This window comes from Mus caroli, unplaced genomic scaffold, assembly GCF_978045245.1.
Source record: "Mus caroli unplaced genomic scaffold, Mus_caroli_1 scaffold_10, whole genome shotgun sequence".
Lineage (NCBI taxonomy): Eukaryota > Metazoa > Chordata > Mammalia > Rodentia > Muridae > Mus > Mus caroli.
In genome coordinates this window covers 95,587,651-95,614,941 of record NW_028227265.1, presented here as the reverse complement: position 1 = coordinate 95,614,941, position 27,291 = coordinate 95,587,651, and the positions used below count along the sequence as shown (strand labels likewise).

Sequence of the window (27,291 nt, the reverse complement as noted above, 5' to 3'; positions counted from 1 at the left end):
CCCTCCATTGCTCTCTCCCACCCAGTTTCCTCCCTCTATCCATCTCTAATGACTAATTTATTTCTTCGTCTGAGTAAGATTCACATATCCTCCCTTAGGCCCTCCTTGTTATTTAGCATTTTGGAGGTCTGTGGAGTGTCGCCTAGGTGCCCTGTACTTTATGACTAATATCAGTTTATCAGTGAGTACATACTATGCATGTCCTTTTGGATCTGGGTTACCTCACTCAGGATAATATTTTCTAGTTCCATCCTTTTGCCTGCAAATTTCAATGATGCCGTTGTTTTTAAGAACTGAGTAGTATTCCATTGTGTAGATATACTACATTTTCTTTATTCATTCTTTGGCTGAGGGATATGTGGGTTGTTTCCAGTTTCTGGTTATTACAAATAAAGTTGCTATGAACATGGTTGAGCAAGTGTCCTTGTGGGATGGTGGAGCATCTTTGGGTATATGCTCATAAGTGTTATAGCTGAGTTTAGAGGTAGAACTATTCCCAGTTTTCTGAGAAAATGCCAAATTGATTCCCAGAGTGGGTGTACAAGTTTGCACTCTGTTATGCTTACAGACAGGAGCCCAGCATAACTGTCCTCTGAGAAGCTCCACCCAGCAGCTGGCCAAAACAGATGCAGAGACCCAGAGCCAAACATTAGATGGAGCTCAGAGAGTCTTGTGGAAGAGTTGGGGGAAGGATTGAAGGACCCAAGGGGGACAGGAACTCCACAGGAAGACCAACAGAGTCAACTAACCTAGGCCCTTGGGGCTCCCAGAGACTGAATCACCAACCAAAGAGCAAACACGGGCTGGACATAGGTCCCCCAAATATATGTAGCAAATGTACAGCTTAGTCTTCAAGTGGGTCCCACCCAACAACTTGGAGTTGGGGGCTTATCTGTTACCGTATTCTGTTGCCTGCCTGTGGATCTCATTCCGCTAGTTGAGCTGCCTCATTTGGCCTCGGTGAGAGAGGATGTGTCTAGTCCTGAAGTGATTTGATGAGACAGGGTGGGTTGGTACCCATTGGAGGCTTACCCCTTCTCAGAGAAGGGGAAGGAAAGGGCTGTGTGAGGGGGAGTAGGAGGAGAGAGGGGGCTGCAATTAGGATGTAAAATAAATAAATTAATTAATTAAAGGGAAAAATAAAAGAGAACCTGTTCCCTTCTTTTCCACTGGGGGGTTGGGGTTTGGGGAGACTCATTCTGTGGCCAAAGGTAGGATTTGAACATACAATTCTGGAGCCTATTCATGAATGTAAAGCTGGAGGAAGCAACGGTAGTGTGTACCAGGTGAGTGTGGAGCGCCTTCTTAAAGGACCCTCGGGGCAGGCTGCCTTTGAAGGAAGCAGAGCACAGATGTTGGAATCCTCTCTAAAACACAGCTTGGCTTCCTTTGACCCTTCTAATTACAGATGGCAGCTCTCCCACCCTCTGCAGTCAGTCTCACTTCTCACACAGACCCGTGGCTTGGAGTGTTCTCCTTCCCGGTCACCAGCTGGGGCAGCCCTCAGACAATGAGCAGTTTTTCATAGTGATCCTAAGATGACATTCATGTAGAGGTAAGTCCACAGACAGAGGCAGTTTAGGCAAGAATAGTAAGGAATCTGTCTATGATACCCTCTTTTTCTTCCTTTACACCTTTGATGCCCTGCGATTAATGAATTTATACTGGGATGAATGAATCTGCTAGAATGAAGATAGGGTCTATTTTTAGTTCCAACTGAGATGAATAAGTAAGAGTCACATGGATCACTACATTAAGAAAGACAAAAAGAGCTGCCCATGAACTCTGTCATTGATTATTAATGCCTGCCAGGGAAATGTATTTACCATCTTCTCTACTTGTCATGAGTTATTAGGTGCAGAAATTGTGCCTTATCTAATGTCGGATCTTTAATCATCAATTGAACCTCAAATACTTTTTATTTTTAAGTCTTACCATGTAGACCAGGCTGGACTCAAGCTCACAGAGCTCTGACTGAGTCTCCAGAGTGCTGGGAACAAAGGTGTGTGCATGCCACACCCAGGAGTCAATACCTTGTATGATTGAACTATGTAGATAGCAACCGTGGAAACACTCATAATGAACTTGTAAGCGATGTGGGAAAAGGTCAGCTATCACACCCTGAGTGTCACTGTAACAGGAGCATATCGTGTAGTTCCCTGTCTATGACACACGAGGGATGGCAGGACCATGTGAGGGATGCTGTGAGCGTGTGTGGAGATCAAATAGTGAAACCAGAACAAGGGAACATGCCAGAGGCCTGATACCAGGGCAAAGGAAGCTGAAGTGACCCAAACTTTGGGCACCATGTGCTGCTACTAAAGAACTTTGAAGAACAAACCTGTAAGCACAGTTTGCAGCCTTGTACTACAGACGGGCAGGAGGGGATGGATAAATGTTCAGGGATTTTGCAAGTAAGTTGATTTACTGTTGGCACCTTGAATTTGAATATAACTTACACTACAGAAGGTTCTGCCCACATTCAGAATCAAATATTAGACAATAACCAGAATGACGCTGAATATGTACCTGCTCCTGGGTCCTCTGTGCCCAAGTAGGCGCTGTGCACAGCAGTGTCTGGGGACCACAGCACTTGGAGGAGAGGTGAGAGGATCTCTTGATAGTAGCCAGTCAGCTCAGCTGAAGCAGTGAACCCCTGGTTCTGTGGAAAGCCCTGTCTCAAAAGATAAAGTGGAGAGCAATAAGAAGCCATCTGATGTTGACCGTTGACCTCTGCACACACATGCACACATGTAGCACACACACACACTGGCAGAGAGAGGGAAGAAGGGAGGGGGAGAGAGAGAGATTGAGATCAAGCACAAGCAAGAAGAAGTATGGTCTTGCCTGTCGCCTGGCCTGGCTTGCTTTCTATTGCTGTGATAAAGACCACACCCAAGGGCAACTTGGGAAGGAAAGGGTTAACTGAACCTTACACTTTACTCTCTATTCCTGAGAAAACCCAGGGCAGGAAACTTTAGGCAGGAACTGAGGCCATGGGGGCAATGACACTTACTGGCTTTCTGTCTCATGGCTTGCTTAGCCTGTGCTCTTATACAACCCAGGACCACCTGCTGGGCCTTCCCATATCCTTCATGAATCAGAAAAATACACGGCACACTTGCCTACAGGCAATCTGAAGGGAGCGTATTCTCAGATGAGGTTCCTCTTCCCAAATAACTCTCACTTGTGTCAAGTTGACGAGCTAACCAGGACATGATCCATTTTACTTTGTCTAGGCCCATTCTCAACCACCATCTTTCTCTTAATCCTTCCCCCCCACACACACACAGTTGGTACCCGTCATGGAAACACAACATCTACCTTCTTTTTGTTATTCCTAATAAAGCACCTATCTTGTGATAGACCCTTAAGCCATGCATGTCTTTGGGAAGAGAATTATAGAAGTCTCCCAAATGAGAGTCCTAGTTAATAGGGCCTGCTGGCTACCATTGGATTGGATTTACCTCCACTAGGGGGCACTCTTCTCCTTAAATGTCAAAAACTCCAGTTTAACTAGAACTACATACTGCAGTGGTAACAATAGAAATACGGATTTCCCTTTAGAAATAGCTGCTACTGAACAGAGCTTTGGAAAGGAAATAGATCATGAAGGCTGTAGCATCCGCGAAGAAAACATTTGGCTGTCGCAGCACATTTACTCACTACTGTGGACATACCAGTTGACAGTGTCTCCGGTGGGTTGTGCTACCGTGAAGCCCTAGGTATTGTTGCCTAAATTTTGTTTTAAATTCAATGTGGAGTCATGCGATCCAACTCAACCATGTCTCAGTGTGGTTACCGCCAGAGACTAGCTTCCTTAGGATTAATCCCAGAACGATGGCAGTCAATGGTCCCAAGCCTTTGTTGTGCAAGCAATGCCGGGCTGTGGCACAGATGGTCCAGCTCACAGGGCTAAGGGGGAAGAGCATTAATTCTTGCATATGGAGCTTCCTTTTCAAATCTCTCTCTCTCACACACACACACACACACACACTCCCGTGCTCACATCAGAGGACAGCCTCGCCTATCGATGTGTATCTGACTGCTGGCAGGCTAGCTGGCCTTAGAGCTCCCAGAGATTTCTCCTGTCTCCACCACCCATGCCACCACAGCGGCACTGAGATTCCAGATGCGTGCTACCGAGTCTGCTTTTGGTTTGTTTGATAGAGCAAATGCTATCCAGTGAATCACTTCTCTAGTTCCTACCATAATCTCAAAACAAACAAACAAACAAAAAAACCCCAACATCTTCAGATATTGCATTTGAAGCGAATGATGTTCACTGGGCCTTTGAAACATGCACCGTCATGACTAGGTGATGATGGAGGAGTCAGAAAGAGGTACTGTCTCACCTGCCAGAGACTGTGGACATCCTAGATAACACTTCAAGGCCAAGTTACTTCTCCATGCCTTTAGTTCCCTTTCTTGAAGAATTAGCTCATGCCTGACTTAAAAATAGCATGGCGCCAGCTATCCTCTAAGCGTTAACTTATTCTCAGTCGCTGCCCACCTCCTCCCCGCAGTATTATCACCATCCCCATTTTACAGAAAAGGAACCTGAGAGCCCTGTCAGGAACCTCTGTCAGGGATTTCCCTGAGATCGTACAGCTGATATAGGACTCTTTTGGAGAGGGCCTGAAGCTCTCTGGTTTTGAAACACGGAACAGGGTTTTTATTGATCAATATGCACCGAGAGCCTTCTGTGGACCCCAGAGGCCTTGCTGGCTCCAAAGGTTGAGTTTTCATTTCAAGCCACGGAGAAGGTCTGAGGAGAAAACGGTGAAGGAAAAATAACACATTTGAGAAGTAGCACGCTGTGAGAGGGAACATGAAGACCCGTCCCTTCTTACCCACACTCTGGGAGGCATTTGAAGCAGGTTGTTTTGAAATCTCTCTAAGCTTGTTTCCTGAAGTAAAAACCAAACCCTAAAGGTTGAGATGAGCCCCAACCCAAGGGTGCTCACGTGCTTCACCCTAGGGCCACAAGCCCTGAAACTGCCAGTCTTTTTCTCTGCTGGGGCAGGGTCACCTGCTCCCGGGGCCTGTGCCAGCATCTCCTTTCCCATCTGAGTTTCTGGTCATTCATTCCCTTCCTCTTGCTCTTCAATGCTGAAGCCCTTTCCTGTTACCACCCAGAGGGTGAATGGAGGCAGAGCGGAGAGAGGCTCCAAAGGAGCCTTCTGAACCGCTGTCCGTGGCATGCTCAGTGTCCGTGTCTTCCATAGGGGCGCCTCGGTGTGGAAACGCAATTCAGAACCAGCCAGTATAATCAGTAGAGACAATGGAGAGTGCCACCCACATCACAGCGAGTCACTGAACGTATACCGCGGTTGCTATCAACCTTTCAATCAAAGCAAAACAAACAATGTCTTTCTAGACAGAAGAGAGGGCCCTCTCTAAATCAGATGACAAAGGGGTTTGTGTGCCAGCCTAGTGGAAGCCCTTCAGTTTCCAGCGCTGGGTCCCTTCCCAGCAGAAGTGCACTGTTGGAGATGAACAACTGTGTGCATAAAGAGAAGGTCCCATCTTGGTGTTTGGAGGGGGTGGGAGCAGGGCACTAAAAAGACTCATTTGAACCAGGAGAGTGTGGAGATCATTTTTGTTCAGCGGCCCTGCAATTCTCGCTTTTCCCTTTTTGTTGGAAAGGCTGAAGTGAAATGCCTGGCTTAACTCACTCTACCCCCAACCACAACAGAATAGCTGTTTAACAAGGAGCACCTCTCAATTGCTTATACACACACACACACACACACACACACACACACACACACACACACAGAGAGAGACACATACACACAAACACGGACAGGCACATTCACGTACACACACACACACACATGTACATGCGTACACACTCCTTCACTATCTAACATCTCAATCACTAAAAATCGGCAGGAAACATTTCAAGACCTCAACAGACAGCGGAACGACACGGGAGGAAGGAATGAGCCATAAAGGAAAGAACACAAAGGGCAAAGCATGAAACATTCAACACACAGCAAGAGAAATCCCAACGATGAAGAAACAAGATACCGTGGCTGCTCTTTCAGTTGCTGGAGAGTTTAAGAGCGACCCCAGAGAAGGACCTTGCCTCTGTGTATTGAGTTCTGGAGAATGCATATGAAATGTATAGGTATAAGAAACATAAATACTTAAAACCCTAACAATAGACTCTCATGTCTTGAGGAGTGTCATTAGCTAACGTTGGGAGTGCCTAGCTCTCTGGAAACAAAGCCCTACTATCTGGACGAGAAACTGTGCCTCCTGGAAGCCAGTCCTAGTGTGAGAAAACCTTGCAAATTCACCATCGGATTCTCAGTAAAAGCTTGTTTGTATGTATGCAGGCTCTTAAATACCATGTACTCTGGGCCTTTAAATCTTCTGAGATATGCACGCACATAATGACTATTACACAGGATGACTATCAGGCAGCAACGAGGTAGCTTAAGGGAGCAAGGCTCAGCCCAGTTCGTGGTGGCACACACCTTTGATTCCAGCACTTTGGAGGCAGAGGCAGGCAGTTGGAGTTCAGCCTGATTTACAGAGCAAGTTCCAGGACAGCTGGGGCTACATAGAGAAAGCCTGTCTCGAAGACACACACACACACACACACACACACACACACACACACACACACACAGAGAGAGAGAGAGAGAGAGAGAGAGAGAGAGAGAGAGAGAGCGCACAAATAATCACCAATATATATGGCACCTGCTCATGCCCTGTAAGGAGACTTTGGCACTTCCCCATTGGGTTAAGGTGTTATGTGTACAGCTATGGCCTCCTAGGGTGCGCACACAGAATGGTCTACTTGTGGGGAGGAAAACTCTATGAGGGCTTTTGCTTTGTATCTGCTATCCTTGATTTTAAATGGCCACTGTTGATACCAAATACTGTTACTGTCTCTTGGGGGAGCATAGTCAAAAAATGCATCACTGGGAGGGAAATGTTATTAAAAACCTAGCAGCATCTGAGCATGGTGGGGCCCACTTGTAATCTCAACATTCAAAAGCTGAGGCAGGAAGACTACGATTTTACAGACTGGGTTACACAGTATGTCTTAAGCTAGCCTGGGGTACCAGTGAGACTCACTGGTACTCAAAATGAAACATCAAAAAGTCTGTAGATGATGGATCTCCAGAGCCATGGTACGGGGAATCGTTGCCAAGTAATCTGTAAGATCTAGGACTGTTTGGATTGGACAAAGTGGCTTTGATTGAAGACAAAATGTTTGCTTTGACTGTGGGCCTCAAGATAACCTAGGCTGGAGTCTGTCTGAGGGCAGGAGTAGTTCCTGGAGCAGAGAAGTGCCTAGCCTGCTGCTGTGGGCACACACACACATAGTAGAGTCAAGGTCATTCAAGCTTGAAGCTGAAGCCCCAGCGCCTGCTCCAGCACACTAGGATTCGAAGAAGGAGATGGACTGACTTCAGAGTTCCTTTAAAAGTCTTCATGGAAACTGTGAGCTTTCCAAATTGCCTGCGATGTTTTTCTTTCGTGTTGCTTCCTTCCACTTTCTCTCGAATCAAACATTTTAGTTTTAGATGAGAGGTCCAGGCAACTGTAAGAAGTGACACAGAGGGATCTCTGCATCACGTTCCTCCAGCAGGGCACCTTGCCAGCCAACTGTAACGTTTCACAGCAGGACATGACAGTGCCTCCATCAGATTAGCGTTCTGCTACAAGCATCCTCATCTGGCCCAGCCACACCCCTCCCTGCCCTTCTCCATCCCTGGAAACCACTGTTCTCTAGCTCTGTGGTTTATTTCTGCAAGGGTGTTATATATATGGAATGACATGGTATGGAACCATGTGAATCAACCCTTTATATAAAAGGGTTCCTATAAAGCATGACCCTCCAAGAATTGTTGCCAGTTGCAATACTTGAAACATGTTGGTTTTTGTTACTAAATAATATTCCTTGGTAGAGATGTACCACAGATTTTTTTTTTTGACCACTGAAGCACACTTGAGCTGTTTCCAGTTGGGAACTCAGTTATGAAGATATGTTCTTCGGTGTACAGGAGTTTTGTAAATATAAGTTTTTGTTCGTCTAGGATAAATGCCTAGGGGGGTACCTGTGGGTCTATAATGTAACTATATGCTTAACTTTTAAAGAGATCTTGTTCTCACACACAGTTGTACTCATTTCTATGTGAGTGTGTCACATCAGCATCTGGAACTGTCTGTACATTGCATCGGGGGAGGGGTTTATGTGTAAGTACACACTTGTGCAGGTGCACAGAAGCCAGAGGTAGATATTGGATGATCAGACCCCAACATATTCTTTGAAACAGAGTTTCTCACTGAACCTGACTTGGGCTTAGACAGTCTGGCAGGTGGTTTCCAGAGATCCTCCTGTCTCTGCTCCCCCAGAGCTGAAATTACAGATGTGTGCTGCTGTGCTCGGCCTTTATGTGGGCACCATGGATCTGAACTCAGATCCTCATGCTTACGTTGCAAACGTTCTACCAACGAGGCCATCTTTCCAGCTCCATAATTTCCTTTTATTTTCACCTGTGTGCCACGTGACCTCTCGTTTGTACTGACCTCATAGCTAGCAGTACTGAAAATTGCCTGTTGCTTCGACAGCTGAGCAGTCTCTTCAGAGAAATATGTCTTCAACGTCTTTTGTCCATTTTAAAATTAGACTGTTGGATTTTCTTCAAAGGCTAAGTTTTAAAGGTTCTTTAAAACCAGTATATATATGTCATATATACTGGTTTTGGTACAGATATGTGACTGACCCATCCAGCAGGTCCAGTTATTCGAGGGTCTCGAGGAGACCTTCTCCTAAGAACCAAATTGGGGGGGAGGGGGTAGAGAGAGACGAGGACCTTATGCGAATAACGACACGGAAACGTTCTGAGTTGCATCAAGGCCCCAATGTATTAGCCAGGCCCAAGGTTTAAATGCACAAGCAAAAGGGGAAGTGCCTTTCAGCAGGAAGGATGAGGCAGTAGAATTGCACAAGCAAAAGGGGAAGTACAGTTACTTATCAGCGGGAGGGGTAGGGCAATAGAATTTCACATTCTTTAGGCAGTTACACAGGGAAGCAGGAACTTGGTGGTATCAGGGTGTGGTCAGGACATCCGTGATGACTTAGGGCTGGAACATTCTGTGGTTGTTCTCAGAATCGGTGTGTCGGTGGCCTGCTTTTGACCCCCTTTTCTTCTCGGGGGGGGGGGGGGGGGAGAGGCCCAATTCAGAGATCAGGACAATTGTGTTGTCTTAATGGCTCCCAACATGTGACTTGTAAATCTTTCCATCAACCTGTATCTCATCTGTTCATTTTCTTCACGTGGTCCTTTATAGAACAATTTTAAATTTTTAGAATTGTGATAAAGTCCCACTTAACGATTTTTCATTTTGTGGAACTCTATTTGCATTTCAATGAACTTTTTGCCCTCAAAATCCTGGGAGGTTTGCCCAGTGCTTTAAAAACACAAACAGAACCAAAAGCAACAACAAAACCCAGGGCCTTAATATACAGCCCGGTGTCTCGGGCTGGCTTCACACTCACACTGAGCCTGCTACCACACCCCTACACCGGAGCACTGGGGTCTCAGGTGTGTATCACAGTGCCCGGCTCCTTAAATTTTCATATAAAAGTTCCATAGTATTGCCTTTTGAACAAAGCCTAAAGTCATTTTGAGTTTTTTGCTTGATTGCTCTCTGGATGGCTGCTTGGTGGGTTTGCCAGGACTGTTCAATTGTTTCAGCAGAAATTTCTAAAAAGGCCATTGAATCGATGCTATATGTTTGGGAGCACTGGGTTAGTTTGCTGAAAAAGCACCAGTTTATTGTGGTGCTGGAGGCTGGTAATACAGCTTACCACATGACAGCTAGCTCAGCACTAGCCTTCTCCTCTCTCTCCCTCTCCCTCTCCCTCTCCGTCTCCCTCTCCCTCTCCCTCTCCCCCTCCCCTCCCCCTCCCCCTCCCCCTCCCCCTCCCTCCCCCCTCCCCCCCTCTCCCTCCCTCCCCCCCCTTCATCTGGACCTCTAGCCCAACATTTAGTGTGGCCTTCTCAACATCAGTTAATTCTCCCTGGGAAAGTTAGCATGGACAGAACCAGGATGTGTCTCACCCGTCTCCTGGGCAATTCTAAACCAAATGGTGACGACGTTGATGATTAACTATCACAGGGACTTTGTGTGCACTCTTATTTCCAAATTCACTCTCTGGTCCTGTTGATCTATGCATCTGTCTTCCCACCAGCACCTCAGAGTCTTGGTTATGTAGTTGATAACGAGCTGTCAATCACTTAGGTTCATTCATTTCACCTAGTTCTTTTTTTTCAAAGCCATGCTCTGGTTTTTTTCCCTTTCTATATACAATTTAGAATAATTGTACTTATTCATAAGGAGACTCTGCTGGAATATTGATGGAAACTTCATGAATATATATTAGAGATATATATGTGTGTATATATTAGAGATATTATACATAGAGGGATATTGTGTTATATATATATATATATATATGAGAGAGTCAGAGAGTGAGAAAGAGAGAGAGGTAAGGAGAGAGATGATATAAATACAGATAGATACAGATAGTATGTATACAAATACTTAGATCTTTGTGGGTTTTTTTCAGAACAAATAAAATATATTAATGTGCCTGTATTATTAGGTTTATAATTACTTTTTAAATGTAATATCATTATGCCATGTTCTAATGAGTATCTAGAAATAGACCCAGCACTTCAGGAAATCTCTTACCTCAGAGAGGCCACAAATTTAACTGGAAATCTATAATTTAGAAGAAGCTTAAGCAGACAAAAAAGATTGAATTAAAACAATAACTTCAAAGTTCCAAAAGTCCTTCTGAGAAATAAAAATATCCTAGACCCATTAGGTAAGAACATACCATTAAAAGGATCATTTCTTTTTAATAATAATAATAATAATAATAATAATAATATCTTGGAGAAAGAAAGGAGAGGGAGAGAGGGAAGAGAGAGGAGGATGGAGAAAGAGGGAGAGAGAGAGAGAAAGAGAGAGAGATGTGCAGGTAATGATTGCAAAGAATCCAAGAGAGGACACTAAGGAGACCCTAGGCTGGCCTTGACGTGTCTTTTGATGACATTTTCAGTCATTCTGGAAAGCAAAAAAGATTCCTTCAAACTGCAGGGGGATAATGATCTTCAAATGAGAATCCTGGGCTGAACTATCAACCAATAACACTGGGTCTTTTTCTTTTTTTTTTTTTTTTTTGTTTGGATTTTGGGTTTTGGGTTTTTGGGGGTTTTTTGTTTGTTTGTTTGTTTGTTTGTTTGTTTTCAGATATACAGGGACTTACAATTTAATCTCTCACAATGCTGTTTCTGAGGAAGCTGCCTTGGATACGTGGCACTGAACAAAGGAGTGGACCAGAGAGAAAGAAAACAAAGTGTTAAGGGGACAAAAGGCTCAGTGTGGGGAGAAGTGGATCGAAGCTGGGCTCCTCAGCTTCACTGTGGACGCAGAACAATCGATCCCAAACGGAGCAGCACAGCCGGCTCCGGGAGCAAACAAGCAGGAGTCATGATGTTTCTGAGCACGGAGGGAAGATTTAAGAAAATTAAAGGCTCTTGAGCTCTTGATTGGGAGTCTGTATTCCTGTCTCTCATCATAAGTCCAGGAGGAACACAAAGGCCTAAGAGGAGGGAACGTTGGCATAGAAATGAACAATAGTTATGTAGTTACATGATGTGAATATTCATATCGGCTGAATAAAATACGACCTGGTATTCCTGCCTGATTAGGAAAGACAGGGGAGGTGTGTATGCAATCTGGGAATGGTGAGGCTTGCACGGATAATAGGAAACAGAATTTGAATTTAGTTTCCTTCTCCTATAATTAAAATTTCAGCTTTGACTTCTGATTAAAGTAGGGCGAGAGACTGCTGCATCGGGCTGATGATATATAAAAGTGTTGGAGAAGCTGCAAAACAATAGCGTTACCGAACCCTTTAGAGAGCTAGGGTTACGAGGAAACCTGGGTGAACTTCATCCAGAAGCAGTAGCCTTTCCTGGAAGTGAAGGCTCTTCTGCCTGCTTACATTCCTGAGAGTCTGAAGTAGAAGTTCTCCACCAGGGAGGGACAGGAGCTTTTACAAGAAATGGTCACGTGGTGGCGCACGCCTTTAATCCCAGCAACTCGGGAGGCAGAGACAGGCAGATTTCTGAGTTTGAGGCCAGCCTGGTATACAAAGTGAGTTCCAGGACAGCCAGGGCTACACAGAGAAACCCTGTCTCGAAAAACAAAACAAAACAAACAAAACAAAACAAACAACCGAACAAATGAAAGAAAGAAAGAAAGAAAGAAAGAAAGAAAGAAAGAAAGAAAGAAAGAAAGAAAATGGTCACGAGTAGGCTACCACAGCAGAATAGAGTCCTGAGGCTCCCCAGTGGGTTATAAGCACAAAAATATGGAGAGTTCCACCGGGGTGCACAAGCTTTCTTAGGGCAAGATGGCAGCTGCTGAGGGCTGTGTATGGGGGATGCTAAAGTCAGTTTTAAAACCCAAGTTATGCGTAAGCTGAAAGTTGAAGCCAATGATACCACACTCACAGCAATCAGAACAAAGCGGGAGTGGCTAGAGTGATTTCAGAGCAGAGAAGAAAGACAGCCATTTTATAATGATTAGAGAATGTATTTATTGGGGTGGGGCACACCATTCCTAAATGTTCACACACTTCCTGATCCCACAGCTTCACACACATCCACGGCACAAACAAACAAGAAACTAGAAATCATTTTGTAATACAGACAGAACTATAATGTAACAAACGTTGTCAGGGCTACCTAAAACAATGGCTGGTGACATTCCCAGCTTAAAGTGCTCGTATTAGAAAAATATAAACTTCATGTTCGGTGCTCTTGCTTTAAGACTAGAACGAGAACAAATTAAGCCCAAGGTAGTCAGAGACACATTAATAAAAATAGGCAGCGATTGGTGAGGTTTAAAAATGGATGAATCCTACAGAGAAAAGGCGATGATTTACGTCTTTTAAAGTTAATGTAACTGATAAATTCATAATTAGAGAAACTAAAGGAAAGAATAAGAGCAGTACCCATACCAGACATGAAGACCCTTAAGGAGCCTCGGCTATTACCATAGGCATTTAAAGGGAAGAAGTAGACATACAGACCAATTTTATACAATAAATTGAATAAATGAAAAATTTTAAGTATTCAAAAAACCATACCTCTCCCGAAAAGACAGTAGACGATAAATATATCTTCAAGGCATTTAATCGTTGCCACAGAAATTAGAATTACATCCCCCACCTCCCCAAGAGAACTCTGGACTCAAATGACTTCACTGGTGAATTCAAGCCATGGTTTTGGGAAGGAACAAGACCAGTTTCTCAGAGAAACTTGTTAAGAACTGAGAGGCGACAGAACTATTCCTAAACATAGTTTGCGAGTCAAGTAATGGCCAGGTATCTCAAGATGGCCAAGGTATTTCATAAAAACTAAAGGTTAATCGTGAATAAACACAGAAATTCCTTCAGACTACTAACAGCTCAGACCCAGAAGACTTTAAAGGAGTCACTCACCATGACCTAATAATTGGTTTAACATTAGAAAATTAATCAATTCAACTCACCACATCAACAGACAAAACCAGGAAAACCACATGCTCATCTCAAAAGATACAGAAAAAAAAAATTCAGACAAAATTAATTCAGTACCCATTGCCAACTGAAAACAACCACACCGACATGACCCAGGAAGCTGGCAATAGACGGGAAGTCTCTCAGCCTCTTAAAAGGAATCCACAAAGCTCCACAATTAACATCATACTCCATGGTGAAAGAAAAATGCTTTCCCCTAAGGTCAAGAACAGAGTAAAATCTTTCAACCTTACGCAGGAAGTCCTGACCAATGAAATAAGGCAGGAACAAGATAAAGGGTACTGTAAAGGAAGAACGAATCTGACTTTATTTCAAAAGCCATAAAAATTCCTAAAATTGAAAATAAAATAAAATAAAATAAAATAAAAATGTTAAATGAATTATTTAAAAGCAGATATAAATTCAAGATGAGAGAGAATTAGGTTAAATGAGGCAGTACTGAGGAGTGTGGTGTAATGATCTGAGTTTTGAAAGCTTTATAAGATTTGGAGTCTTCTGGGTGTTTTTCAAAATCTTTGTTTTACTTTGATAAAAACGCAAATTAAATTGAAGAGAAGAAGACAAAGTTCTCAGCAGGCATTAAATTTATTTCTTGAGCTTCAACCATTTCTTCAAAGACAATTGCCTTATTGCATAAAGCCTTCTCCCTTGGCTGGCACCCTAGGAATTAGTGTTGAGTGAGCATTGTGCTCTCTGAAAGCAAAGCGTCTAACAGCTAGAGATACTTAAAAATGCAAGTGCATTTTCGGTTATTAATAGATTTCAATCAGCCCTTGAAATAGAAATAAAGATGTAAATTGTATGCCTAATTAATGAGTTTTAAAAATTGTTCCAGGGCAAGGATGAATAGTTTTTGGCTGATAGCCCCAAGGATAAGGAGCTATTCTAAGGCAGAGATTGCCAGTGAGTCACTTCTATGTATGTACCATGTGAACACATGGTGAATATTTGCATAAATATTTACACATATGAATCTGTTGATGACCAGCAGCTAAATGTGTGGGGGGGCAATTTGATAAGTGTTTATAATTTGTAACATGAAAACCTCATCTAAGCTGAAAAACTCCACACGGGGTTTAGATTTATGCCACGCAACCTTAATGCTAGTTTCTAGTTTTCCTTCTTTCTCTATCTCCCGTGTTCCTTCCCCCTCATTCTCTCCTAGCTTCAACTTCACAATCCTCCTGCCTCCACCTCCTGAATGCTTGGATTTCAGGTCTGTGTCATCACACGTTATAGCTATCTTTCTGTTTATACACATGAAGTGGGCAAAGACACTAACCAGGGCACTGGGATTCAGGGTTAGAGGAAACCCACTTTAGAGTAAGTGGTTCCTGAGAAAGAGACCTGTGAGCTACAAGAACCCACTTCAGAATGGGTCAGAGTGGACATCATGATTAACCTTTCCAAGTCTCACTTGAGTAGTGCTCAGAGGTGCTTAGAGTCACGAATCCTCCCTCCACAGCCAAGAGAAATCTGGAATCTGCAGAGGGTGTTGGCCTTGTAAAATATTTTGCTCTGTTTGAAGGTATTTTTGCCTACTTCCCTTTAGACCCAGCCTATGAGTTTTAGTTACAGCTTCTTGGGATGATCTTTCTGACTCTCATCAATGGGAAGCTTGGCTTAAGACCTTTGAAGGGATTGAACATGTGTCTCAATGAAGAACAGAGAGTTCTTCATTGTGTTCAAGCATCTGAATTCAGTTCATTCAACTCAGGCCAGAGGAGAAATTAAGGAAAGAAAAGAAATAGCGTAGCATGCTTAAATTGTGTGTGTGTGTGTGTGTGTGTGTGTGTGTGTGTGTGTGTGTGTTTGGTGGTGGCGGCGGTGGGACCTCAATGAACTCTGCTCCCTTCTTAACTCCTTTAACTACCCTATTACTGATATTATGGGACACGGTTGCATGATTGGACGTTTCTCAAGTCCCATGTTGCTTGCACAACAAACATGAAAACATTCTTCCTATTAAGACAACATTGCACAAAGAAGAACAGAGACACAAACTCAATCCCTTCAAAGATCTCCAGCCAAGCTTCCCATTGATGAGAGTCAGAAAGATCATCCCAAGAAGTTGTAACTAAAACTCATAGGCTGGGTCTAAAAGGAAGTAGGCAGAGATACCTTCAAATGGAGTAGGATATTTTATAAGGCCAACACCCTCTGCAGAGTCCAGATGCCTGTTGGCTGTGAGGGAAGATGCATGATTAAGTACTACTCAAGTGAGACTGGGAAATGTTCATCACGATGCCCACTCTGATCCACTCCGAAGTGGATTCCTCTGGCTCAGATGTGTCTTTCTCAAAGGCCACTTACTCTAAAGTGGGTTTCCTCTAAGCTTGAATCCCAGTACCCTGTTTAGTTCTTTCCTAACACTCATCGTAGTGTACTTTTCCTGCTGGAATTTGAATGTCAATGTCTCCATGGGCTCATGACTATTGGGGACTGCTTGGTGGTAGGACCGAGTAGCGCCCACAATTTCATCATGTCTTCCTGTTGGAACGACTCCAACCCTTAAAACTATGAGTCAGAATAAACCTTTTCCCTCCAACTTTGTTTCTATCAGGCATTTGGTCAGAGCAAGACCAAAGTAACATACACACTTCCTTTAAGACCAAAGTAACAAGTACACTCAGTCTCCTTGGCTTGTCTCCTTCACAAAAGTGTGCCTGTTTCTTTGAAGGCAGAAACATTGTGAATTATCACCTCATGTCCTGTGTCTGACACCTCATGTCCTATGTCCTATATACCAGGTTTGGGAGCATCGGACACATGCTTTATAATTTGTAGCCGTGATATTCAGTACTCAGAATTTATTGGTTTTGTTTTGCTCTGTTTTGTTTTAAGACTCAGGGAATTAGACCTAGTCTTTAATGAAAACCTTTATTGAAAGGTTCATAAAGAAGGCAGTTATCTGTAAAAAAAAAAATGTGTGGTGTATCTGATAAGAAGTGGATGCCAAAGTTACCAGTAGCCTGCTTAGCAACCTCCTTTAGCATCATCCCAGTAGTCCCAAGTCCTGAAACATGACTGTTGGAAGTCATGCTGAACACATGCACATGCTGGATGTTTTATTCATGTAGCGATTGCTTCACTCACACGTGTAACCATCTTAGACAGGCAGTACACATGTAATCATGTAATCACTAGTAATATATTCATGCCATTATCTCTTCCTTTTATTTACTGGGGATTGAGACAAACCAGAGAGATTACCTAAAGCAGTGGTCCTCAACCTTCCTAACTCTGCAACCCTTTAATTCAGTTTTTCTTGTTGTAGTGACCCCACCCATAAAATTATTTCATTGCTACTTCATAACAGTATTTTTGCTACTGTTATGAATCCTAATGTAAATATATGATACACAGGATATCTGATATGGGACCCCTATGAAAGGGTCATGTGACAATCCCCCAGGGGGGTCACGACCCACAGGCTGAGAACCAATGCGTTAGAAGCACTCAGTGGATTCCCTGGAACAGTTTAGAAAGCTATTCTCAAGTACTCTCCCCTTTAGGTCAGGGTGTGAGTACACTGACTTTCAGCATTTTTCAAGCTTTAACATACTGAATCCATCTGAGCTGTTCTTCCATTAGCTAATGAAAAGTGGTTACACTTTGACTTGGGAATGTTCAGATAAAATGAAACATTGAATCCTTTATACAAACCCACGGGGACTGAATGAAACACACACCAGGTAGGCATTATTTTAGGAGCTAGGCTCTGATGTAAGCTGTATCTGAAGGGGCTGTCTGTCGGTATCCATCATGAAACTTGTCCAAGTCTAACTCATACACTAGTGACCAGTCAATACTAGGACATTTGAACTCCAACCTGCAAACAACAGCTGAAAATGCGCACCGGTACTTAGAGGGAGACCATCCCCTGTTGATGCATATTTGGCTTCCTTCTGATATTTTGAAAAACTTAACAATGGCCCTGTGTTTAATTCTGTTTTTAATGCCTACCGTGAAATACACGAAACCATATGTATATTGAGGACAGAGTTTCTTGAGCTCAGTTTTAGATGCTGAGAGCCGAAGATATGTAGCCATGCCAGTTAGCAGACAGCATAAAGAAGGCATAATAGCACACATGACAGGAAGACATCATATTGCAAGACAGAAAGCTAGACAGCAGCCCAGGGGGCAAGCTAACACTTTCCTTTCTCTCTGTGTATGTGTGTGTGTGTGTGTGTTTGTTTGTGCAAAAGTATGTGTAACACATATGTGCCCATGAGTATATATGGCCAGAAGTAACATTGGGTTTCAGTCTTTGGAAGCTATCTACCTTGTTTTGTTTTGTTGTTGATAGATTATCTCCCTGGACATTCACTGACTAGGCTGCTGTGCTGACTGGCTAGCTAGCAATCCCCGGGGATTTGCTTGACTTTGCCTCCCTGGCATTAGAATTAGCGACACCATGTTCTCATTTTTGGGGTCTGAACTCAGATCCTCAAGCTTGCCAGCTTGGAGGCTTATTGACTGAGTATCTCTGCAGCCTCAAGCTCATGTTCCCTTGACTGAGAATCTCTGCAGTCTCAAGTTGTTTCCAATAACTTTTTTATTTTGTCATGAAATCTAACTCGGGGTCTCATGTGAACTACTTGAATCCTTCATGGCAGCAACAGCCCTAACAAAATCTAGCATCCTCCCACCTAGCACCCACCCACACACCTCTGTTCCACTACATCACCAGACCGAAGACCAAGTCTCCCAACACATTAACCTTTCAGAAACAATAGCCAAGCACGGTAGGTACAATGAATTAAAATGTATATTCATCATTTGATGGATGTGTGTGTTTATCTATGGTCTAAATTCCTCAAGTTGAAAATTTTGCATCAAAAAGTGAGAATGTTTAAAGAAATATAGTTATTTTTGACCTGCCAGCTAAAGATGCTGTACCAAAACACACTCCCACTAGCAATCCAGGATTAGCCTCTTCTTCCTACCCTCACTAACAATTTAGATTTGTTTTATATTTGTTTATCCAATGGAGTAAGCGTGGTACTTCAGTGTGGCCTTATTCATATCTCTTGCTATCAGTAGGAGTGACCGCTCAATTCCTGTTCAGTGTCATCTGTGTTTTGGGGAACTGTGAGTTAAGGGACCTCTATTCACTTTCTTTGGGTTGAATAATTTTTCGTTGGCATTTGCAAGAGCCTTTCCCACATGTAGGAAGTTAGCCTTCTGACTCTGATATGAATTGCAAATACTTTTTTCCCCACACATAATCATTTGCCTTTTTATGTTGCTTAAAATAATTTTGCCAGGCAGAGAATCTTTCTCCGTTTTTATGTTGTCAAATTCATTGCTGTCAGGTTTCACTTCGGTTTTATGATGATGTCTCCATTTGGAGGGAACAATTAGTTTCTTTTGGTAATTTTGACTTTGATCAATCTGTGAATTATTTTGATGAAGAGTATAAGATATGGAGTCAGCTACTCAATACTTCCTAGCTTTTCAGTACCATTTATTAAATAATCTTTCTCTTCCACAATGATTCAAGGTTTTGCCTCAAGGAAACTAAATCTTCCCACTCAATATATAATGTTTTGCTATTGTTATTCAACAACTTTTAATCTTCCTACAGAAATGTTTAGCATGTTTCATATGGTACTACCTTCATAATTCTGGAGTTCCTCCTATATGTTTTTCTTTTTTTGTTGTTATTTTGCTAACACAATTAAGTATCTTTGTCTCATTAGTACCTACTGGCAATCTAATGTGCTAGCTTTTCTATTTGTTTTGCTTACTTACATAAATGCTGTACTAGCTTTTTAGAAAAGTGTACTTTTATATGGACTTTCAAGAGCTTTAGCATGCAAGATGGCTACATCCTGAGTTGAGCCCAGAGGTTCTCAACCTTTCTAATGCCGTGACCTTTTAATACAGTTCATGTTGTAGTGACCCCCCCAACCATAACATTATTTTGTTGCTACTTCATAACTATAATTTTGCTACTGTAATAAATCGTAATATAAATATCTGATAGGTAACCCCACAGAGGGCATGACCCCAGATTCAGAACCATTGGAATCATTGGAACCCATATGGTAGAAAGAGAACAACTGACTTGTAAGAAGTCTGCCATATGCATGGCATGGTATGTGGCTGTCATGCACACACAGGTGCAAGAATAAATGAATAAATACATACATAAATACATAAATGTAATTTAAGAATAACCCTCACAGATTCCCAAAGACGATGAGCATTTAAAGCTAAGGATTAAATATGCACACTAGGAAGCAAGTCATTAGCAACTAGAGCTTGTCAACATAGCAAATGACCTTAAGAAACAATTAAAAACTTTGCACATTATAGTTATTAATTGCTGAAGAGAATATCCATATTTGGCATACTTAAGAAGCGAAGGACAAGCTCACATGTGCCTATAAGAAACAAGTTTTGAAGCTTCTCGAGGTCTTGGAAATTAAACAAAGTGAATGTGTAAGAAATATAACAAGACAGGGTTAAATAGGTGGATGCATGAGCATTGTCGGGTCAAGCTGGAGAGAAAATGAACAAGCTAGAATATAGGCCAAAAGAAACCACCCATAACAGAGGTCAGAGACAGCAGAGATCAATGTGCCTGTGGGATAGCAATCAGGCACTGCAGAGAAAGCCTCATAGCATTACTGAAAATGCACCAGAAGAAAAGAACGGGGGCTACAGCCGTATTTGAAGAGGTGACAGTCAATTTTCCAGAACAAATGCAGGAATGAGTCTAGAATTTCAAAGTTAGGTTAAAAACTGAAAACAACACACATGCTTGGGGCGTAGTCACATCTGCACGTACTGGCTAAAACACGGGGAATGGAAGGAAACTGGCCGCCCTTGAAGGAGCGACCAAAGGAACGGCCAACTTCTCAGCTGCAATTGTAGGAGTCAGTGAAGGAGGGGCCAACATCATCAGGGCACCCCAGACACCTGCCAGCCTAGAACTCGTGACATGGGGACACTACTTTTCAGTGATGGGACAGAAAGGAAGGCACTTCCAGAACCAAAGTTGATGGAAAGTGTGTGCCACCAGCAGTGTGTCTCTAAAGGAATAGAGGCAGGAGTCAGCCTTAAGTAGAAAGTGTAGACACAGGAAGGAAGAGAATGCAGACCAGACTCACATAATTCTGAGAAGAGTTGTGGCCAATCAAGATATGAGAAGATAAGGATCATCCCTGGGGATCAGAGAAATAAAAATCAAGGCCATGGTGAGATTTTATTTTCTTCCCATTCTGTTATAGAAAAGTGACTTGGGGAAAAAAGTCTTTGTGGGCATGAGCAGCCCTGGGCTTCCTATCCTGTCTTGAGGAGACTGTGCCCTGGAAAACAACGTGCCTAAGTTCAATCTCCTAAGTTCAATGTTAACCCATATGTTCCTATGTTTAGAGAAGATCTTGTTGTCATACCAGGGAGATAATGTAAACAATGTTCAGAATCATGTGATCTATCAAAACACGGAATTCCCCTTCAGTGTGATGAGTAACAGGATAAGAGCATAAACCATGGTATAGACAATCACACAGAGATAGTCGTAACAGTCAAGATACATGGGGTATAGCTACCTAGGAAGTTTTGTTTTAAATATTATATGCAGACCCCAAGTTAAAGGCAAAGTCTTCCACAAGACTCCCCTCATTTCAGATGCCAACTGTTGGTCTCAGGTTTCCTCGGGTCACCTGCATTTGTAATCACTGCTGTACATCGGATGACTCCCAGGATTCCTTTGGCTTGCTACTTTACTGTCATCACCAGTTCTCTAGAAGCCCATACACAGGGAGAGATGGATGTGATAGGGTTTACATCCTTTCTCCACGAAACAAGTCTACTGGTCTTCCAAAAGACTGATGACTTCTTAACATTCAGAAAGGTCCACTGAGTTTGTAGCTCAGAGTTTTGGGTGAGGGAGATATCATTCATGTCTACACTAAATATGAATTATGAAAGCACTGGGCACATCTTTCAACTCAGTCTCTCCCCTCCTATCTCCTTCATGAACACAGGCTCGGGTCCAACTCTTTAAGCCTACAGCTGTGTCTGGCGGTAAGACCGCTTCCTAAGGCAGTCTGATGCCCCTCCTGAGTCATTTCATCAGTGTGATAAGCACACTTCTATTACTCAGGAAATTCCAAGGATTTTTGGAACTCTGTGCCAGGGACCCAAGTCAAAGGACAGACTACTTCTTTACTGTGTAACAACTCCCTAATTAAAAAAAAAAAAAAAATCCAGCAGACCCAATCTCTGTCCTGAGGTCTATTTCCAGGAAATGTGATAACCGTTAAGATAACTGTTGCCAGGAATGGTTTGAGGAAACATGAGTGATTGTTCAGTCCCAACTGTTCTGTTCTTTGTAGAGCTGGGGAACCCAAGGGTTCAGTCATTGCTGAGGTGGCTCTACGAAGTCAGCATTCTCCATTCTGAGAGCACATGACAGTGTCACTGCTTGGGTATATACAAGATTTAAAAAATGCTCTTGGGCCTGGATTGGCCTGCAGTTTTTTTTTTTAACTACAGACATGCCATTGAGTAACACGCAGTACTTCTGATACATGCATGTATTGTTGAACATGTCTTCATAGTGAGAGCAGCACAGCATTTGCTTGCACAGAGCCTGGATGGTAGAGGTCACACTCTTTATCATGGCCTCAGTATGCCGTCCACAGAGATGGTAAACACAGACTTATGATCTGCAGCTAGTAAAACCACGGTGTTTACAAGAACACTGTCAACAAGTTAGAAGGGGTACACTTCAAGATAGGAACAAGAGCCAGATGTAGAGATGGGATATGATGATGAAGAGGTCAGCTCAGCTCAGAGCCATTGGAAAATTCCACCAGGCACCCCTCCCCTCCTGGAAGAGACAGGTCAGAGAGCATGTAGGCAGGAAGGAAGAGGCTAATTAAGCCCCTACTACCTCATTCCCTAAAGACCAATCAAATTAAAGGGCATACTGTTCTGCCAATCATATTGTGTCTTGTTGCCGATGTTCTAGTCTGCCCCTGGAAACTGTATAAAAACTTGTCAAACAGATGCCCAGTGTTGCCACTTCTCCTTCAGGTGCAGGATGACAACCCAAGCACGCTGGAACAATAAATTCCTCATGCTTTTGTATCGATCCCCAGCTCCGAGTTGTTCACTCAGGGCTCCCTTTCTGAATGTTAAGAAGTCATCAGTCTTTTGGAAGACCAGTAGACTTGTTTCGTGGAGAAAGGATGTAAACCCTATCACATCCATCTCTCCCTGTGTATGGGCTTCTAGAGAACTGGTGATGACAGTAAAGTAGCAAGCCAAAGGAATCCTGGGAGTCATCCGATGTACAGCAGTGATTACAAATGCAGGTGACCCGAGGAAACCTGAGACCAACAGTTGGCATCTGAAATGAGGGAGTCTTATGGAAGACTTTGCCTTTAACTTGGGGTCTGCATATAATATTTAAAACAAAACTTCCTAGGTAGCTATACCCCATGTATCTTGACTGTTACGACTATCTCTGTGTGATTGTCTATACCATGGTTTATGCTCTTATCCTGTTACTCATCACACTGAAGGGGAATTCCATATTTTGATAGATTACATGATTGTGAACATTGTTTACATTATCTCCCCTGTATCAAGATCTTCCCTATACATAGGAACATATGGGTTAACATTGAACTTGGGAGATATGGCACGTTGTTTTCCAGGGCACAGTCTCCTCAAGACAGGATAGGAAGCCTGTGGCTGCAGATGTGATGGTGTGTGCCTACAGCTGGCCTCTCAAAAACCTGAGATAAGGCATTCACTTGAGCCCTGAATGGTTAAAGCTAGCCTGGATGACATGCATGGTGAGGACCCATCTCAAAATAAAACATTACAATATGATAAAATATATATAGTATAAATGTCTAAATTAATAACAAAAATATCAACCTAAAGTGCTATGCATTGTAGATACCAGGCTAGACTTTCTGTATTATGGGCACACAATAAGCTTGTCTACACTAGCATCAACACAAAACATATGACAGTTATCAGATTCTAGGTAATAGGAAAATTTCAGCTCCCTTACAATCTTATGGCAACGCCGGCATGTAGAGAGTCGTTGGCAAAATATCCTTATGGTAGGACGTGAAATCTAGGGCAACTGGCAGTTATGAGTTTTTAGACTTCTGCACTTCCTTTCTATGCTACCAAGCCCTGAAGTGTAGTAAAATAGATTGTAGCCTTTTTCCTATCAGCGATTTATCGGAGCACTTCTGGGAGTCAAGTGTATTCAGTTGTGATATCAACATGCTCTGAATTCCATTAAATATCTTACCCACCTCACCAGCTCCCCAAATCAGCCTTCTGCTCATTCTGCCATGTATTCACACTCTGTCCAGTGTCCCAGACATTGACCACAACCATGATTCCTTTTTCCTCATCTGTGATTGTCCACAGTCACCTTAACCCAAATCTTGAGAATACAGTGAACTTAAACCTGGAGCAGAAAGTCTTATTGCCTCAGGTAAGGAGAGCCTAGAGTTTTCTCAAAGCAATGCCCTCCCCCAAACAAAGGAAGCTTGCAGATTTAAATCAGAAAGCGCTTTGAGGGCAGGCACATTCCTGAGCATGCACAGCTAGAGGATGGAAACCCTCCTGGTGCGCTCAGTTTGCTGTCACAATCAACCAAGTTTACTCCAGCTTGCTTGATAGAACCAGACAGAAGTGATTCAGTTAACCCGATTGCCTTCTTAGATATTTCTCTACAGAGTTATGACCAAAATAAAAAGGATCTCAAAACTCCGAAGGTTCATTGACAACTCGTCAAAGGTCCTTAAATGTGGAAATTTGCACACAAAAGCACCGACCCTGTTTGGCAGTTAATGGCATCACTGGCTTCTTATTCTCTCTCACCCATCCTATCTCCAGAATATTTCTCAGAAACCCCCTTTCTGCACGTGGGCGACCTCTGACCGGGTGTCAACCTTCATCTATCCGGCTGGAAAATATATTCTCTTGTCTGCTTCCACCATTTTGTTTTTCTTCAAATACTTGCGCTCTGTAGATGTGAGAGTGTTGCAATTAAAACTTCGTTTCCATCCCGTATTTTTCCAATAAGCTATAAAATAATAATGTATATTAAGTCAAGTCCAAAGATGTATTTAGTAATAAAAGAAGTCAGTATCCTCCTTTTCTCTCTTATGCTTTCTCCTTTTTCCTTCCTTCCAAGAATTGCCCTTCTATCAACTCCGTTGTCAAGGCAACATTACTGAAGAGATATAGCTTAGGGGGTAAAGCGCTGACCCCTACCGCCACGCCCCCCCCCCCCCGCCCCAACACACACACACACACACACCAAAAGAGACTGAGCTGAGAACATTTGGTTTTATAAACAGAGAAGCCTGAAGAAAGCAGAAATGGAGAAGAAATGGAACAGCATCGGTTTCAAAGGTCTTTTTTCTGGAAAACATTAATTAAACTGGAGGCAAAACTCTGTCATCTAAAACCTGTTTGTTTGGATCCAGCTGTTATCTCTTATTCTGTTGATATCTCTGAAAGTTAAATAAACAACTTAACTGGCTTTGCTGGCTTGGTGGCCTGCAACTTCAGGTTCAGTGACTTCATTTTGATTTGGCCATCCTGCCCAGAACGGGAGCCCCCTCCAAACCAACGTAACAGTTACTGACAATAATGAAGCCTTCTCCCCGAGAAGCTGACATTTTCTTCTTGGCTCGCTCCACTAGTTTATACTGAGAGTCTCTTCCTTTTCTGGACTCAGCCTCAAAGGATGGACAAGCCCTCACTCCAGCCCAGCAGAATAAAGGGAGAAAGAATGGAGGTGATGCAGAGAGAAGCAGGGGTGACTAATAGAAAGACTGAGTGTTTTCTTACACAAATGGGGTCACACCATGCAAATTGCTGTTTCTTCTCCTTTCCTTCATCTAACAGTGCCTCTCAGAAGTCCTTCCTCTTCCTTCTTTACAAAGGTTCTTTGCTCTTTAACGCCTGATGGCTATGGTCTGAGTGTTCTGTTCGCTAGTTTAGTTCTCTCTAAACAACTGTCATACTCAGCTCATTCGTTTACAGAGAATACTTTAATAAATGTCCTTGTACAGACACACAAAAGTTTGCAGAAGAGACTCCTAAGTGGAGAACACTGGCTTTTATTCCCCCCAGCTCTCCAGCCTTGTATGGATGGAATTCATGCTTCTGGGAAGGGCAGACAACCCTTATCCTGTTTCTCATCTCTTTTGGAGTATCTACTTCACTCTCTAGCACCAAGATCCCATGAAGTCTCCTGCATAGACATCATAGCTGTTAGCATTTTGTCTAGGCTCTGCCCCAGGGTTACCTGGCAATAGCCAGGTATACCTGACTCACTATAAAAGGGACTGCTTGCCTCCCTGTTGTGATCATAAAAGGAGAAAGAACTATTAAGATATGTTCTGGCTCTTCCACAGGAGGCTTACACGCCGACTTCTGTGCCGTCGCCACGTCTCTAGTGATTCCTGAGAAGTTCCAGCACATTTTGCGAGTACTCAACACCAACATCAATGGGCGGCGGAAAATAGCCTTCGCCATTACTGCCGTTAAGGGCGTGGGGCGGAGATATGCTCATGTGGTGTTGAGGAAAGCAGACATCGACCTCACCAAGAGGGCTGGAGAACGCACGGAGGATAAGGTGGAGCGTGTGATCACCATCATGCAGAACCCGCGACAGTACAAGATTCCAGACTGGTTCCTGAACAGACAGAAGGATGGGAAGGATAGGAACTATAGCCAGGTTCTGGCCAACGGTCTAGACAACAAGCTGCATGAGGACCTGGAGTGGCTGAAGAAAATTTGAGCCCATAGAGGGCTGCGCCACTTTTCAGGCCTTCATGTCCGCGACAGGGGCCGTACTGTGGGTGTATCTAAGAAGAAATGAGTCTCTGGGCCTTTGCTGTTAATAAATAGTTTATATACCTATGAAGAGGGGGGTATGTTCTGGTGGGGTGTGGTAAGGTGTGGGGGGAAAGGGGTGCCTAGGCAGGCCCATGCCAAGGCATCACTTCCCCCTGAGAGACTAGCCACACGATGGTATAGCATGGGATAGAGTTTATTTAGGGCCTGGGGAGGGGAGTTAAGAGAGTGGTAGAGGCAGAGAAAGGCAGAGCAAGGTAGAGAGTAGAGACGTAAAGGCCGGCCATGGCCATGTGGAGAGAGGGGGAAGGGAATGGAGAGAGAGGGGGAGCAAGGGGGCAAGAGAGAGGCAAGAGAGTAAGAGAGACAAGAGAGGGATGAGGGGGCAAGCAGCCTCTTTTATAGTGGGCCAGGTCTACCTGGCTGCTGCCAGGTATCTGTGGGGGTGGAGTCCAGACAGAATACTAACACCCCATCCTCTCTCTCTTGCCTTCTTGCTCATGCTCTGTCTCCTTTTTCCTGCTCCTCCCCTCCCCATTCTCCTCCCCTTCTCTCCACATGTTCATGGCTGACCTCTACTCCTCTATTCTCTCTCTCTGCCTTTCTCTATCTCCCCCCTCAACTCCCCTCCCCATGCCCTGAATAAACTCTATTCTATACTATACCATGTGGCTGGTCCCTCAGGGGGAAGGGGTGCCTCAGCATGGGCTCCTGGAGGCACCCCTCCCCCCACACCTGACTACACATCCACCAAACATATTCCTTCCCTCCTTATCTTTTTATATGACACAACATTTGGT

At 43.4% G+C, this 27,291-nt stretch overlaps 1 pseudogene across 1 annotated transcript in view; it reads left to right on the top strand.

The window, feature by feature from the left end:
* Nucleotides 1–26,553, top strand: part of LOC147002467 (small ribosomal subunit protein uS13 pseudogene) — a 35,426-nt pseudogene extending 8,873 nt beyond the window's left edge. The window contains exon 2 of the transcript XR_015048584.1: nucleotides 26,050–26,553. The product of XR_015048584.1 is annotated as a small ribosomal subunit protein uS13 pseudogene (transcript). The remainder of the gene's footprint in view (nucleotides 1–26,049) is intronic.
* Nucleotides 26,554–27,291: the final 738 nt, after the last annotated feature.